The following is a 15949-nucleotide window of genomic DNA, read 5'->3' on the forward strand; positions in this document are numbered from 1 at the left end:
TATTCAGTGTTTCCTCTGGGTGAGTGAACTATACCTGAAGCATGCCCTATTCAGTGTTTCCTCTGGGTGAGTGAACTATACCTGAAGCATGCCCTAATCAGTGTTTCCTCTGGGTGAGTGAACTATGCCTGAAGCATGCCCATATTCAGTGTTTCCTCTGGGTGAGTGAACTATACCTGAAGCATGCCCTATTCAGTGTTTCCTCTGGGTGAGTGAACTATTCGTGAAGCATGCCCTATTCAGTGTTTCCTCTGGGTGAATGAACTATACCTGAAGCATGCCCTATTCAGTGTTTCCTCAGGGTGAGTGAACTATAACTTAAGCATGCCCTATTCAGTGTTTCCTCTGGGTGAGTGAACTATTCTTGAAGCATGCCCTATTAAGTGTTTCCTCTGGGTGAGTGAACTATACCTGAAGCATGCCCTATTAAGTGTTTCCTCTGGGTGAGTGATCTATACCTGAAGCATACCCTATTCAGTGTTTCCTCTGGGTGAGTGAACTATACCTGAAGCATGCCCTATTCAGTGTTTCCTCTGGGTGAGTGAACTATACCTGAATCATGGCCTATTCAGTGTTTCCTCTGGGTGAGTAAACTATTCTTGAATCATGCCCTATTCAGTGTTTCCTCTGAGTGAGTGAACTATACCTGAAGCATACCCTATTCAGTGTTTCCTTTGGGTGAGTGAACTATACCTGAAGCATGCCCTATTCAGTGTTTCCTTTGGGTGAGTGAACTATACCTGAAGCATGCCCTATTCAGTGTTTCCTCTGGGTGAGTAAACTATTCTTGAAGCATGCCCTATTCAGTCTCTTCAAATCGACGCACACGAAGTTACAATTTGACATAGCACCGGTTATGTGATTTAATTTATTATTTTTGTTTTCTTTTGTTTTCAAATAAACAGGCACTGCTTAAATTCGTCGTCAATTATAATCCAAAATTTCTGCTTTATAAACTTTATCCTTTAAGTAAGGAATGATTATGTTTTTCAGAATGGTTTTTATTTGCACAAAAATTAAAATTTCATTTAGAATGGATTTTAAAAACAGTAAAATAACCCACAAAGGAGTTTTTATAGCCTTATAAATGTTATTATTGATTACTATTTGCAGTTATTTACTCTTAAATGTAGCACTTCTGAATAATTTTCATCCTATAGAAAGTTATGAACTATCATAGGTGATTATCTCCCCTTTTAAAACACAATGTTAACAGGTGTCAATATTCATAACTATTACACTTGCCTTAAGCTTAATTAAAGCAACATTTTGACCACAAAAGAAATAAAGTTATTTAATTCAATAAACAATTCAGTGTTATTTTTGCTTTGTACACATACAATTATTTTTATATACCACAACAGTTATCACAGACGTTGGTTTTTAAGTTTTACTATCATCCTGAATATAACAATAAGAATGAACTTTAAATAAGTGTAATTCAAAGCAGAATAGTGTGAACTAAATAAAAAAATTATTCAAATTAAGTTTTGTTTTAAAAATTATGTTTCTTTGCTTTTAGCTTTCACACCAAGGTTCTGAATATTTTTATGGCATTAATTTTGAAGTAAAACACAAAGAAAAATTTTATGGCAGATACCAAAAAGTATTTTTTTTGAAAGAAACACAAACTTTCATGTCTTATAGATATATTTATTAATTTTTGTTTACCAAACCATGGGAACCATGGGAACTATTTCTTTCATTTGTACAGAACAGCATAAAAAAATATTTACATTAAAGTAAACTAATTATTAAACGGTACCGGTTTCTTCATCATCACATGTCACTTTCCATCAAAAAAGAGATAAAGTTTAGGATCATGTTTTCATAATACAGGAATAGTAAAAGTTTAAAGTCACTTTCATATTTACTTAATAGCTGCTTATATTTCTTATTTCCTTAATAGCTGCTTATTTTCTTATTTCCTTAATAGCTGCTTATATTCTTACGTTCAAAGCTAAGGGATGATTATATCCCGCCTATTTATTTTTTGACAATCGCCTACATCTTACTGTACAGGTGGATTCTTTTTTTAAATTTTGTTAGCACGTTTGTAGTCAACATGCATTGCCTAATGTAAGGATTATTTTAGCTGTATCTAAATTTTAATAATATCCACAAAGTTGCCACATGTGGGTGTCTGTTTACCAAAAGATTAAAAAAAACTGGAAATAATATTTTTATGCCATGTAGTAACCATTATCGACATAGAGTGTTAAATCGATTTTATCGGTATTAATTTTGTCCAGTGTCCAGAATAACTGGTTATGAAATATGTCACTCAAATATCAGAATTAAAAATTAATATCAAAATTAATTAAACACAGTTTTGTTTTTCAACCGCTCTCATTTCATTATCACACATCAATCCAATTTTAATCAGGTTTTATTATTATTTAATTCATACTGCATTCACGTATTTTATTATCAGTCCAAAACTTATGTTTACTCTAATTGATATGTGTATATATGCGTGTGTTTGTGTATGCATGTGTGTACATAAACGTCTACTCCATCCTCATTTAAGTCAGTCGTACTCTTTAAAAAAAAATGTATATCCTGAATTATTAATCAAATAATATACCTTGTCTAAGATAACAGAACGCGTTTTACAATCTTATATAGTTGAAAAAAAGACACTGGATACATTTAAAGAAGAGGAGAGCAACAACAACATTTTAAAGTCATTTAGGGTTTTTAATAGACATAAGTAGAGTTCTGAAAAATTCGCAGATTTATTTTGCGATTGGTTGACATAAAAATACGCACGCCTTTTTGCTGCTTCAGTGATTAGGCTACAGTTTATCCGAAGGACTCTGGGTCAATGTAAAAACCTTCAACAAAAGACGCATCGAATCACGAGCATCCCAGTTAACAGGTGTTAAGTGTCAGTAGCCAATGAGGAGATGTAATCTGCCCGAGTATAGTCTATACTGTAGGTCATTGAAATCGCCAAATTTTCCTGTCTCTATAGATATCGAGACTAGATGAAAGTCAAAACACTGTAGCATCGTCTGTGTTTCGTGATTGGGTGAATTTTTCCCAGGTACATATCGATTGTTACAACACCAATCACAGTGACTCAGTGCGGAAGTAAACGCGTCCTTAGTGGCTCGGTCAAATAAGGCAACGACTTCTCTCGCAGACGGCCGCCAACCACAAGGAAGGAACCACAGGTACGCGTACACCTTGTTGCAGTCTAATACGCATTCAGATCTTTTCGCGAAAAAACGCCTGTCCCTAGATATAAGTTTTTCCGGCTCCTTACGACTTCATCATTGCAAAAATGCTTCATTTTGCAATTCCAAACATCTAGACGGGCATGCCCGGAGGCAGAACTGGTTCCATCTGACGGGCCTGCTCCTCTTGTGTCGATTTCGTTCTATCTCTGACACCCATTCCCTGTCACCCCTCCCCCCCCCAACCCCATATCTCAGAGGCCTTTAAGCTCCTTGGCTCCCCGAGGCTAATAGTGTTCCGCGTATCACTCTCATCCCCGGCTAAATGGAACGGAACAACCAATCATTCCGAAGAAGGGGCGCGGCAGAGAGGAAAGAAAGATGCACTTTACTGCTTTCATCTCGCGTCCAAAACGCACATACCTCCCTCTATCTTTGTCTCTCTTTCGCTCTCTCTCTCTCTCTCACACTCTCGGGTCGGCGCGATTTATTAGCAATTCTCCCTCTCCCGACGTCCGTAGGACCAATTGATGCGGAGGGTTGGTCCGAATGCATTGGGATACAGACACGTGTGTGGCACGAATGACTCTTGTAATGTGGACGACGAAATGGCTTGATTACGTTGGATGAATTAGAAAAAAAGAACCTAAATAATGGAAATTTCCTACTTAAGGTTTATTTCCCGATAGCATCAAAAGTAAAACCAGTGATGACGCATGTCATTAAAATTGGTATAAATGTTTTTAAGCGTAATATTTTTGCTCTCGGTACACGGCATTTCGTAGGAGTAATTTCGTGAATGGAACGGAAATGCGTAAACACGGTGCTGCCATCTGTGTCGGATGGCGCTAACCGAAGTTCACAAAGCAAAAGGAAAATTTTATGATTTTCACTGTTTAGTTAATTAGTTTTAGAAAATGGGCATTATTTTTAAATTTAATTCCTGGTCGAAAATAAGGTTTATAGCAAGGGTTTAATTAATTTTTTTCATGCTTTTTTCGTTTAACGGAGGCATTTTATTATATAAATTAAAATTTAGTTGTGCAAATCTATTTTTTATATTGTCGACGTAGATGCCCCGGCAACGAATTTTAGCGGCAGTTGCGATAATCACGTTGGATTCAAGTCAAGAGTATTAATTGAAAACACAATTTCCGTATATATATTTTTATCTCCATCAGTATTATTTTAAAGAATTCTACGTAAAATTATTTGTACGAGTTTCGATTTATAAATGTATTAGGAACCAAATAACACATTAATTTGCTTGTTACCGTGGTTAGATGTTACAAATCTCTGGCGATTACTAGAAGACTCGCTCACATGTTTCTTTTAGTTAAGTTAATAAGATGGCTACTTGACCGAACTGTTTCCGTCGGCGATCTGCGAGAGTGGCATTGACGCTGCCAACGAATCTGCGAGAGCGACATTGACGCTGCCAACGAATCTCCGAGAGTGGCATTGACGCTGCCAACGAATCTGCGAGAGCGGCATTGACGCTGCCAACGAATCGGCGAGAGCGGCATTGACGCTGCCAACGAATCTCCGAGAGTGGCATTGACGCTGCCAACGAATCTGCGTGAGCGGCATTGACGCTGCCAACGAATCTGCGAGAGCGGCATTGACGCTGCCAACGAATCTCCGAGAGCGGCATTGATGCTGCCAACGAATCTCCGAGAGCGGAATTGATGCTGGCAACGAATCTCCGAGAGCGGCATTGATGCTGCCAACGAATCTCCGAGAGCGGCATTGACGCTGCCAACGAATCTCCGAGAGTGGCATTGACGCTGCCAAAGAAACTGTGAATCTGTAATTTTGCCTAATTGTGAATAAGGTTCGTTTGACATTTGAAACTCTTTTGAAAAATTAATATAGTAACTTCTAGCAACACTTTGTACAATCATAAAATTGTGTTTATGTACCACATTTCGCTGTTATTAAGAATAAATTGAACTTTTAAAATAAAGCGTATATTTATATAACAAATTACTATTTTTAAGCCTTTTCGGTTTCTACCATATCTGTTTAGCCTTAACATATTAAATACTTTCCGAACAAATAAAAATGATTAAAGCTATAAAAACGTTTTACATATTAAAACAGTCTACCCTATATATGAAAATTGTATTTTATTCGGATGCCTTAAATTTTATTTTTAATTACTATCTTGTTAAATATTTTAAGTTAACAAAATAATTATTTTAATTAGTTTCCACAAACCTTTTTGTTAGCAATATTAGTGACGAAATAATTATTATTTATTTAGTCGCCACAAAATTATTTTCTTGCCGAAACTAAATATTCGTGGCTGAAACAAAACTTCTAGGTACAGAACTCCATCAAGGAAAGTCAACACAAACCTTACTCTGGCCTGCGGTGGGCTTGAAACACCACTAAGCCAAGCGAAAATTTTCTCCGCCAAGTTGGCACCTTTCATGCACACAATTTAGACCCCTGGACCGCCGAGAAAAAAAGGATTTCACCCTCTCCCGCATTTTCCCCTTGCCTTACCACACCCCTTTCCACAAAAACCGCCACAAGCCTACATTATCAAATGTTCATACAGCCGCTAACAATGGCGGCCCTTAAGAGCGGAATTCACTCTTTGCCGCAAGGAGCAGGCAAGTCGTAACCGCGAAATGGCGAGAAGGCACATAATTGCTTGCCGAAAGAGCATGAATATGCACAAACTTACCACTATGTTTTTATTAAAATAAACCTTAACGATTTTACCTAGGCTACGACAATCACTTTCAGTTAACAATATTAGTGTTGATACACTGTCAATTTGTTTTTCGTAAATGGAACAGAAATATTAATTTAAAATGTTTGATTTTCCTAAATTTCCACATTTTCATGGAAATAACTGGATCACTACAAAATAAAATACACTGGGTTTGGATTCTTACCCGGGAATATATGCTTTATGTTAATCCAGTATCGCCAATAGTAAAAGTTATGTATAATTCGTTCACTGAATGGCTTCCCAGTATTAACTATGCACATTAATAAGCATTATAAAACAAAATAAAGTCTACTTATTGGATATTCGATTATCTCATTCGTGGTTTAAAAATATACGCATAAATAAAATATCAATTAAATATATAAAATGATGCACCTATAATGGTAAGAAATACTCAGTATTATCTCCAAAAACGTATTTCATAAATATATGCAATAATAACCATAGCCATGAGTTGTACAAAGTTAAAATGTCTATCTTTTAGTATTATTAAATACTATTTCTTGGCAATTGGTTCACAAAGGTATATTTTAATGAATTTTTTTAGCAATGGGGAATATTGATTAGAATTTTTTTTCATGGACAATGACGCACATACGAACCCAACGATGGAACTTTAATAGATTATCTGGACAATAGTTTCAACTGTTTCGTTACAGACAACCTACTGTGATTATCCATGCTGTTGTTTTGTTTTCCAGTGCTGTCAAGATTCAACGCTGCGTTGGCCTATGCGTCGCTGTGTTGACCTGTGTTATTGCCTTTGTGTATTTACTATTCTTGTTGTGACTGCGCGTCGTCGTCAGGCCACGTTGTTCGTCTGTGCTGTGGTTGTTTTTCTGATTGAATTCCTCCAACAGAATCCTCTGTCCTGTCTAGGCATGTGACATTTTATATCAGCTATCATTGTTTTGTTCTCGCGTGTTTGTGCATTCATATTTGCTGTCCATCCTGAAGCGTTTCTATGACAGTGTAAACTAGAAATAGAATACACACGACGTAAATCGTTATGCATGTTATAAATGCTAAGCTTCGTAACTTCTCCTTTAAAAAAAAGGATGAACTATGAGAGAATCCAGAAGTGAAATTTTTTGTTTTCAGTACGTTTATAATTCATAAACAATGGTTTCATTGGAATTAAATAGGTTTTGCATAGATATATTATAGAGGTAATTCAGTTTGAAATATTTAAGGACGGAATTTTAAAAAAAAAGTATATATCACAACAACATGTTGGTAATAAATATTTTTTCCTCACATAACCTACCCAACTATTACTCTCCTTCCCACACTCAGTGATATATATATATCTATATATCTATATATATTTATATAACTTTTGAGTAGAGGATGGTTTTGGGGTCTATAGACCATGAAACGAAAAACGATATAATTTTTTTTTCCAAAAATGCGCACCAATGTGACGGCTACAGTAGGTAGTATTTCTTTGAAACCTACCTAAAAGAGACGATTAGATAACTAACACTGATGCCGGATAACACAATTACAGCGGAGGAAAATGCGGCGTAGTTCTTTACGGAGTTTCAACAGTCACGTGCAGGCTCGCACACAGACACACACACACACACACACACACGCATGTTCCACTGTGGTTTCTCCAGCTCTCCGGAAAATCATAACCGAGCGTAGATCCACACGCCAACCACAAGCGCATAAAAGTTAACGATCGTTGGGGAGTCCGTGCCAAATAACATCCGTCCGAGATCCGCGGAAGGGATGAAACGGGGTTGGCGAAAACTCTCCCCTCCCCCCCAAAAATAAAAACTTACACCCCTACCATTCTTCCCCCCCCCCCCCCTCCTCCACCACACGAGTGTTTTCTGCTGCATCCACATTAACCATCAACACATCCCTTACCGCATCTACGAACCTTCCGTGATACTGCGTGGCGAAATTATACTCCCGAAGAAGTGAAAAAATATAGTTAACAAAAATATTTTTTTACAAAAGCCATTACTAGTTTAACCTACAATTATGGCAGAGAAAATTCTAAAGAACGGATGACTGGTAAAATATATACAAACACACCATTGGGCTAGCCTGTCGCTGTGTCATCCTATGTCGTTTTGTTTGTCTATACCGTTCTTGTTGCAACTGTCTCGTCGTTTATCAGCCCACTGTGTTCGTTTGCACTGTGATATTTTTTTGACTAATTACTTCAAGGAGATTATCTGTGTTGTCTATACATTTACTATTGACTTCAACTTATTTGGACTTATCTGTAGAGACCGGAAAAATTCGCTGATTAATTTCGCGACAGGCTAGAATCCAAATACGTTTGCATTTTTGCTGCTTCGGTTATTGGGCCACAGTTTATCTCAAGGAATCTGGGTCAATGAAAAACCTTCAACAAAGGAAGTCTCGAATCACAAGCATCCCAGTAACAGGTGTCACGAGTCAGTAGCCAATATGAAGGTGTAATTTTCCCAAGTACGTATAGGATCGTGGAGCCTATCCTAGAGGTCAATGGCGCCACGAATTTTTCCAGTCCTTACTTATCTGTGTGTTTGTGTGATCATTATCTTTGTCCGTTATTTGAGGTTTCACGACAGCGTATACCAGTAGTGACATTATCACCAAAAACACTTTTTAAAATCAATCTCCTCCATCGCAAGAACCATTCAATGAAGATATAAAAATAAATTTTAATAAAACTCGAAAAATATGTGCGAGATTTAGGATTTTTGTGTGATGTTAATATGACACCCCACAAAAAAATACTTTGCATTTCCAGAATTTTTGTGAAATCACGTGTTCAACAATTTACTGCCAGAAGTGAATTGAAGCTTGCATTTAAGACCCTCAAACACATACATTACTGTACAAAAATAGCATAACTAAGCCTAAAATCTTGATGCCGTACATATCATGTGTGCAAGACAACTACATAGTTAACGCAAAAAATGTTTTAGTAGTTTACAACAATTATTCCGAAAATTTTCGTTTCATATGGTTGCACTTGGCAACAAGCGGTGCTCCAAAGCATTGTGAATGTTTTTTTGTTAAAGTAACAGAAATATTCATGTAAAATCACAGATACTTGGAAATTTGCATATTTACATTTAAACTAACTACAAAATAGTCGACCATTTTACTCCGACGCCTTCACAGACGTATTGCAAACGGAATCCTCTAAACTTAAGTTCTACTAGAACAGTAACAATTACATAAAGCTGCTTTGGGTGGTTATTTAATATTGCGACTACCAATAAAAACCACGATGTTAATAGTTTCATTCGTCAGTTAATTACTTTAGCTGTTTCTAAAATTATTAGCAAGCTAATGGTTTGGTTTTTAACTTTATTAATCACTATTCCAACAATAAATAAACCAAGACTTGAATAACTTTTTTTTTATTCCACAACCATTGTAGAGCGATGAAGTTTGTTTGTTTAAGAATAATCATGACAAAGCTTATTTTGGATTTCAAATAAAAATATATTATACTTTGCCAGCTATTTAATCAAAATGTCGACTACGGCTAACCTATTTTTCACATCTAGCCTTGGTTTACTCGCAACCTGGTTAAAATTAAAAATATTTGAAAGAGCCTTCATTAAGGTAACTTATTTTGTGAATGGTATTTTATGTCTTTGTGGACATATAATTTCAAGTAGCAGGGAGCAGAAATGATTTCTAAGTCACGACAAACCTAAAAAGGAATTTTTTTTTCTGAAAAGAAAATGGCATCATGCCCTATTTGTTCCCTTCTACCCACCCAGCATACCCTTAGCACACACACACACACACACACACACACACACACACACATACACCCCCTCCTCACCCAGATAAGTATTTCTGCTCCACGCTCAGCTTCAGGGTGTTTAAGAATCCCCGGGAAGCTGGTGTCTCGAAGCCCCTCCGCTTTCCCTCCTCCTTCTCTCTTTCTCCGCAGTTTCCTTGCTTCTTCCTTACGGGCTAATTCCGCGCCCCGAGGGCGAAGACGCGGTGGGAAGACCGCCAAGAGGAAGAATTTGCAAGGTAAATTAAAGTTCACGCGGGAAGCCCGGAGGAAAGGAGCGGGAAGAAAAAGAAGGGTGGAAGGAAGAAAAGAAAAGAAAAGAAAAAGAAGCTCGAAGTTTTGTGGCCCTAAATTTACCCGCTCGGTTCCGGGGTGGAGGAAAATATTCCCCTGAGGAACGAGGTTTTTTTTAAGGCCCCTCTTCCTTTTCTGTTTCGGTCTTCCCCATTTCTTCTTCCTTGCTCGGGTGTTCTTCTGTCTTCCGCTGGGTGACGACCACGCATTCTGCGGCGATGGGTTAAGTAATGGGTGGAACAGGAAGTGAGGGGGTGAAGGGGAAGGGTGAACACCACTGCACTTCGTTACTCTTCTCATCATCGGGGGTCTAGCGAAAAAGAAAAAAAAATCTGCAAAGTTATGTGATCCAGTTCCTACGCACATCTATGGATGATAACATGCCTGGTGTATTATGAATCGTAAAATTTAGCCTCGGACAAAATGTTTTGACACTTTTTTTATTATTGAAGAATTTAAGGAATAAATTATTCAGAAAATGTGAGTACAGGAGTGAAACAGTATATATTTATTACACCGGCTGTAACGTGCTAATGGCGAGTGATTATGACCCAATTACTAAAACAAATGTTTTCTCGTTATAAAAAAATGGTCAGGTTTCTTATAAATAGATAGATAACAAAAAAATATATATATATTAAGGGAAAATGCGACGCATAAATAGCGTAATAGTGCAGGAATTGCGCTATAAGAGAAAAAAATTATCCCAAATGCAATAAAAATGGGTGTTAAACGATGAACCGACTAGCCGACTCCTAATTGGAGGCCTGCAGTGGTCATAATACAAACAGTAAAACGAAGAGGACAATCGTCTGCGTAAGAAAGAAACACATTAGCGTAGTCATACCAAAATTTGGTATTTTTAATTGTACTAGGCTGACTCTCCACACACTTAGGTATGAAAAAGCTGGTGTATTTTGGTTCACAGAGACCGGAAAAAATTCCCAGATTCATTTTGTGATATACTAAAATTCAAACAATTATGCCTTTGTTAGTCTGATCAATCTGGGCCAATTAGAGACACTCGATCAAATAAGTATCGAATAACAAGAGACCCAACTGAGACGCCTTGCATGTCAGCAACCAATGAACAGGTGAAGTTTTCCGGAATCAGCAGAGGATCGTGGAGTCTATCCTGAAGGTCATTTAACAGCAAATTTTTTTCCAGCCCTGTACATATTGTCACAATTTACCTTCTGTCTGAGCTGCATTAGATTGGTTCACATGAGTTTTGTAACTGTGTTTGATGTGTTACTGTCATTCACTTTGTGTCGGTCGATGATCCCACTATAATTTAATTCAAACGTATTATTGCATACATTTTAGCCAGTGGTGGACGAAAAATAAAGGGGGGGAGGGAAATATGTAATATTTCGGGTATGTAATGTGAGCTGTTGCAATACCTGGAGTCACAAACCACAAATTCTGTGATGCATTTTGAGAATGATAATGTAAATGTCCAATACCCCTTGTTTTTGACGTAAGTATTATTAAATACAATCATTTAAAAGTTATTTTTTAAAAATTCTTCAAGAAATATTTCCCTGTATCCACCACTGGTTCAAGTACATCTTAAAAATTCGAATTTTTTAGGTGTCTATAGATAATATAAACGCCATCCATGTTGTCAAAAATGCCAACGTCTAGAAGTGACCGAACTGGAAACTGAACCCTGATAGACTCATTAAGTAAGTGGTAACATCCGCTGTAAAATAAACACACTAATTTATCGTGGCAGATATTTAAAAAAATCATTTGACTATTATATATATTTTAGTACAATTATTTCTTAGTCTAAACACTTGACCTACGTTTTCACTACAAATTTTAATCTACGGATAAATTTAAAATTGCTGTGTTTAGAGGTAACAAGCATGCTACAGTGCTTTAACATTTAGCTGGTCTCGAAATCTTTCCGCGGAAAATACTTGACCCAAATAACTGGCACTTTTTTTGAGCACCTAAAAAAACTACAGTGGCCAGTGACTGTCATTTTATGTACAGAATCATGGTCCAGTGAAACCTTTACACATTTTTCTGTTAGCAAGGAAATTTTTTGTTTTTACCAAGAACACATCAATAATATAAGACTACATTATTTCATACGAAAGTGATAAATTTTAAATTCAAAATGGGGATTCTTTCATTAATTTACCCTAATACATCAGGAACTATGTTACAAATTTTAGGGTGAGTTTACAGGTGATATTTTTTTCAGGAAAAAAATATTATTCTAGGAAAAAAAATCTCTTTCCAGCAGAAGCAACGGCCAACTTTAGTAGTGGAATCGTTTCAAAGTTTATTTTAGGCATGTTGCTCGTAGATAAAATCTCACGTGTTTATATAGTATTCATAAAATGATATTGCCGATCATGTCGCGGGAGGGGTGGGGAAGTAACAACGCGGGACAACTTTCAACCAGGCTTGCCACCTTTTATCGGCGTCCATTGCGGTGGTGCGGCGTCGCCGGGATCTCGTCAAAACAACGGCGCGAAGTTGGTGCTCCTGGCCCCAGCGTCTGTTCCGCTTCTCTGCGCAGGGAAGCCTTCCTTTCACAGACGAGAGAGCCACACCCGAAGTCCCCCGAAGTTCATGCTCGCTTTTTTTTTCCGTTCTATCTCATTGTATAAACCGGTGTGGCATTAAATTTTGCGGTCGATTAGGATAGGTTAGCTACATTATAAATAATTTAAAACATTGTGGATGGTTGGTTATATTAGGTAAGTATAGCTACATTAAAAAATACTGTAAAATCATTTTATGGTTGCTTAGCAAAAACCTTTTTAATATGTAGCTATCCAGCGCTAGGAAACCTTTTACATGATTGCACAGTATCTTTAATGTAGCTATCCTAACCATATCAACCGTCCACAATGTTTTAAAGTATTCATAATGTAGCTAACCTAACCTAATTGACCATTAGTTATCATGAGTTATCCAAAATTAACATTCACGGAATATGGAGCGTCCCGAGAATATTTGTGGAAGACAAAGACTACCTGGATTTTACACGGTATGAAAAAATATACAAATCCACGAAGTACGTTTCTTCAATTAGGTATTTTCCTCTAAAAACAATTCCTACAAATAAATACCGTTGCCTTGTTTATGGTCTTTCCTTTTATCAACACCGCCATATTTATTGACAAAAAAACCGAAGATGCACGATCGGGAGTTTGGCTCTCTCGTCTGTGAAAAGAAGACGGCGTCTCGACGCCTCGGCCTCCCCCCTCCCGAACCACTAGACGTCACTCCCTCCAGGTCACTTATTCCACGAAGCCTCGTGCAGGGCTGTGACCAGGATTTTGTGACTTCAGTACTTTCACGAAACGTTCCCTCAGAAACCAGACGCCAAGAAACAGTTTGTGACATGCTAACCATGGTTACGTTTTGCATGAATGATATTAATACGTTTTTGGAAACAATATTGAATACGTTTTTTACCGTCGTTCTTAGCGAAAATTGGACGCTTGTCTGAAATCTTGATTGAAGTTTTATCAAAACTTAAATTCTTTAAGATCTGGATGAGATAAAAGAATAGTCGACAACTGATTATTTATTTTATAATGTTTATTCATGTGCGCAGTATTTACCGGGAAGCTATTCAGGGAATGGTTTACAAATCATTTTAACTATTAAGTATAAATTCCCGGCAAATATCCAAACCCAGTACTATTGCAAACATTTCCTGTTTTTTGCGATACAGTTGTATTCATAAAAATGTACAAATTTAAAAATATCTGTAAATTAATATAATATTATTTTATTTCAATTTATAAAAAAAGAGGGTGTCAAGTAAAGAAAATTAAATCATTTTTACCACGCTTTTATTATCTTGACCTGTATGTATGTATGTATGTATGTATGTATGTATGTATGTTTGTATGTTTGAGCACGTTATAAATATTTCCATTCCATTCCAATACATGCACGAAATCACGCCAAGCAAATGCCTTATGCCTAGGGACCGGAAAAATTCGCGGGTTCAATGACCTGTAGGATGAACTCCCTAGTTATACGTACTCTCGGTCAAATATCACCCACCCAATGGCTGCTGTCTTGTGAGACGCCCCAACATAGCAGCCTGTGATTCGATAAAGCGTTGGTTGGGTGTTTCTCATTGGCCCAAAGTCATCCAGGTGGGTTGTGAGCCAATAGCAGAGGCAGCACTGAGGTATAACTATTTGTAAGCCTATCGCGAAATGAATTCGCGAATTTTTCCGGTCTCTACTTATGCCGAGATCTAAGATGTCAACACGTAAAAAAAATTATACCTTGTACATTTCTTGCTGTCGAGGAGTGAAAGAGAGAGGGGGAGAGGGAGAAAGAGGAAGGGGGGAGAGGTGCTGAACACAATGTCTGCCCCAGGCGAAGGTAAGCTAGCCCCTGAGTCGCAAAACGGGGCGGCGGTGGAAGCTCCAGCCCAGTCACGAACCCGGCAGTCCCTGCTCCGAAGGCACGCGTCAGGCGCCCCCCTAGCGGTTCAGCGAGGGTGGTCTACGTGCCACGGGGGTGGTGGGAGGTGCTTTTACGCACCGACGGGAGGTGAATTATGGATTCGGGTCGCGCGTCCATCCAACCCCCCACTCCTCCCCCCCCCCCCCACCCACACATCTCTCGACTCCTTCGCCCCGCCCCCCGGAATTCCCTCGACCATTCCCACGAGGCCACACTCCCTGAAGCCCGCGGCCTTCACGCCGTGAATAATTAGCATTCGCCCGCAAGGAGTCCCTTTGTGCTTCGGAAATCATCATCGGAAGAAGGTCTTCTTCTACTCCCCGGTCTTTAGGAACAGAGAAAATCCCCAAGGGGTCCGTGTCCTTTCCATATGCCCCTTTTTTTGGGGCTCAGCACCAGGCATTACTTGGCGAATCCAAGCGCATGCTTGTGAGCGCGGAGCTACACTTCACCTTCTACTTGTTTTCCTTCGGTAAGGGCGAAAGTCGGTTCTGAAGTTGCAGTTAATGCACGGAAGGTTTAAGATGACGTGTAAAACACCCTTTTTTATTTATTTTTTTTTCGTTGAAAAATCAAACCTTAATAAATTTTTTTCCTCGGTAGGGTAATGTTTTCTCACGTTTAGTTGATGGTTGCTGAAGATTAATTTTGGTCAGTTTTAGGCCAGGTCAGAGATATTAGAAAATACTCTAAAAACGCGAAAAAAATGTATGTAATCTCGCTAAATACGGCGAGATATGAATATGTTCTGGACTGTTCGGGCGGCAATTAAACTTAGGTTCCTCTGAAGAAGACTTGATAAATTTGCGGTCAAAAAAAGACAGCGTGCCGCTGATCTATTTCGCGATGGACTAAATTTCAAGCAATCATTACTTTGACCTGCTTCTGAGATCGGATCGCAATTGATTTTGGAGAACTCTCAGCCAACGATAATCACTAAAAAAAGAAGCGGAGGTACATCGGAGCCCAATTTAAGAAATCTATCCAATAAGGAGTTAGTGAGCCGGATACGTTAACCAACATGTGTATAGGAACCTGCAGTATATCTTATACTACGTATTTAACACATACTGAGAAATACGATGGCAGATATACCACGACTGTAGTTGTTACGCGTGTACGCGATAGTTTTTCACGTAGTATGTCTGCTTACGCTAAGCTTGCAGATGGACTTAAAGTATCCGCCGTGAAAGCTTGCCGTAAGGAACTTAGTTAAATATTGTTACAAGCTCACCTTTGATAACTACGGCAGATACTTGCATTCACAAGCTTGCGATAATCTTGAACAAGGCTAGCCAAGTTAACAATGGCAATCAAAACTTAAGCTTGTGTGGGCTTGATTCAAGCTGGTGCCACTTTGAATCAAGCTTTATTCTAACTTTCTTTAAGCTTTCAATTTTTTAAAGTCAGCAATGGGCTGAAAGCTTAAATACTCTATCATGGTTACTACCGCAATTATGTTTTCCCATCCACAACTCTTCTGCAATAAAATATGGACTATTT

The 15949-nt window shown here is 38.1% G+C and overlaps 2 protein-coding genes across 2 annotated transcripts in view; one reads left to right on the plus strand and one right to left on the minus strand.

Annotated features, from left to right (window-relative positions):
• LOC134538696 (large neutral amino acids transporter small subunit 2) overlaps positions 1-15949 on the minus strand; it is a 912958-nt gene that overhangs the window by 622948 nt on the left and 274061 nt on the right. The window lies entirely within an intron of this gene.
• The window catches only part of LOC134538697 (protein amalgam-like), a 551901-nt gene that overhangs the window by 325168 nt on the left and 210784 nt on the right, over positions 1-15949 (plus strand). The gene's annotated exons all lie outside the window — the stretch shown is intronic.

The sequence above is a fragment of the Bacillus rossius genome, chromosome 14, assembly GCF_032445375.1.
Source record: "Bacillus rossius redtenbacheri isolate Brsri chromosome 14, Brsri_v3, whole genome shotgun sequence".
NCBI classification, from domain to species: domain Eukaryota; kingdom Metazoa; phylum Arthropoda; class Insecta; order Phasmatodea; family Bacillidae; genus Bacillus; species Bacillus rossius.